The sequence below is a fragment of the Nyctibius grandis genome, chromosome Z, assembly GCF_013368605.1.
Source record: "Nyctibius grandis isolate bNycGra1 chromosome Z, bNycGra1.pri, whole genome shotgun sequence".
Taxonomy (NCBI): Eukaryota; Metazoa; Chordata; class Aves; order Nyctibiiformes; family Nyctibiidae; genus Nyctibius; species Nyctibius grandis.
In genome coordinates, this window is record NC_090695.1 from 98,799,735 (window position 1) to 98,802,138 (window position 2,404).

Here is a 2,404-nt window from a genome sequence, read left to right on the forward strand (position 1 = left end):
GGCTCCGCGGCGCCGGGGCTGCCGGCTGCGGGCTCACGGCCCGAGCATCCTCCGCGGCGAGGGGCGGGCGGCGCGGCACGGCTCGGCACGGCTCGGGCCCCCCCGCCCAGCCCGCTCCGGAGGCAGCGGCGGCGGCGGGCGCCCGGGGCGGGGCGGGGCGCGGCGGGGCGGGGAGCGGCACCGGGAGCGCGGGGGGGGGAGTTCCGGGAGGAGGGGGCGCACCGGGAGGAGGGGGCGGGGGCCGCGGCGATGCGGGCGGGGCACGGGGATCCCCCCCCCGGTGCGGGGGTGGGTGCCGGGGCCCCGCGGGAGCAGCCGCCGCCGTGGCGTGTAACGAGCTGGCGGGTCTCAGCGGCCCCGGCAGCCGCGGGGGAGAGCGGGCAGCGAGGCTGTGCGGGGCCGCTTCTTCCTCGGGGGGGCCCCGGGGGCCGCAGCCGGGGGCTGGCAGACCCCCCCCCGGGGCACCCCGTGCCCCCCAGCCCCGCTCCGGGGTGCCCTTCACCGGCCCCGTCCCGCCGCTCTGCCTGGCCGCTGCAGTCACCAACCTGGGGTGGCTGCTCATGGGGACCACGCTGGAGCAGCTTCGCAATTCCCTTAATTAAAGCCCTAATTACTGCCTAATTTCCCACTTTTGTAGACGCAACGGCCAGTGGCATTCGTCCCCTTCCACTTTTTTATGGCTTAAATGACTGAGATGAAAGGTGTGAGGGCACCTGGCTGTGCTGAGGATGCTGATGAACCAGCTGGAAACGGGGCCAGCGATGGACCAGGCGTTAAGGTGCCAACGGTGCCCAGGTGGTGCAGAGCACGGCCAGCACCTGCACAAAATCACCCCCAAATCTCTGCTCTCCCAGTCGAGCCGCTGTCTGAAAGCCTCGCGGAGGTCCCAGCGCCGGCAAGCTGACGTTGGGGCACCTTGGTCCATAAGGCTGGTACCCAGCTGGTCACCACAGCGCTGGCCACTGCGGGACAGTGAGGCAGGCGGCTGCGCCGGGAGAGGTGGCTGCAGGGCACCCATGGGTGACTGCAGCAGAGGGAAAGATGGAGGCAACCAAGCAAACTCCAGACAAACATGAACCAAGCTCCTCCCTGGTGCCCCCTGCCCACCCCGTGCTGGCCCATGCCCCCTGAGCTGGAGCCCAGGGGTGCCCTCCGCAGCCCCCAACTCCCTCCGCAGCCCCCATCTCCCTCCGCAGCCGCCAGCTCCAGGGTGACCCCCCCTCAGGGACAGCGGGGTCCATCTCCTCTCCCCACCCCCACTTTCCAATCCAGGACATTTGGGTTGCCAGCGCCAAACGCCGTCTAATCTGCCCTCTAATCCCGCAGCTCGGCGGCGTGTGGCTGCGTGGGGGGCCTGAGCCCCCGCGGGTCACCCTGGGCTGGGGGCTGGGGCTGGGGCTCCGCACACACCCGGGGGCCCAGGCGGGTCGGGGGCTTCCCTCACATCTGCCACCACTTGGTAACAAATGAAGTTCCTCAACAAAGCTCCTTTTGTGCCCCGCAGCTCTCGCCTGCCCCTGGGGACCCAGCACGGACACGGGATGGGGCAGTCCCTGCCCCGACGGCCTCGCTGGGCACCAGGACCTGGGGCAGCAGGGCTGTGCGGGGCTGAGCGGGGTGCGTGGCTGCCCTCCCTCCTCCCCCTCTGCAGAAGGAGCTCCAGACCGCCGCGCATTTCTGTGGCTCCCTCCGGGCTCTTGCCAAGGCCGGTTGGTCTTTGCAGAGCACAAAACCGTGCAGTGAAATGTCCGTGTCGCTGCCCTGCGCACGCCGAGCCGAAACGGGGGAGCGCCGTGGGCACGGGGGGGGTTTGGCTTCGCCTCCCCCCGCCGCAGGGGTGGGCACCGTGGAGGAGCAGAGCAGGCACGTGGGAACTCGTGCTTGGGGGAGCTGGAGGCACCAGCGGCAGTGGGAGGGCTGGCCCCGCACGGGGGTCTACCCGCAGCCCCCCACCACGGCTGCAGACGACGAGTGGAGGCCCCTGCCCGGGCACGGGAGGCAGGACGGGCCTGGGAGGGCGCAGGATTAAAGGAGAGGAAGGAAGAGATGAAAGCAGTGTTGGGAGGATGGCTCAGCTTGGCTCGGCACAGCTCGCCCCCCTCCCAGCCATCAGGGGCTCGTGAGAGCGGCCACGGGGTCGGGGATGGGTGCTGGTGGGAGCCTGGCACCCCCCTCGGGCACTGTCCCGTCCTGGGTGCCAGCCCTGGCCCAGGCACATGCAGCACCCAGCACCCACACCGGGCTGGACCCTGTCCTGCAGGGAGGGCACGGCCACCCTCGAGGCCAGCACGAGGCACACGGGCATCCCCGTGAGCCCGGTGTCCCTCAGGACAGACCCCGGCCCTCCGCGCCAGCCCCAGCACCGGGGTGCAGAGCCGTGCCCCCCCCCCAGCACCCAGCAGCA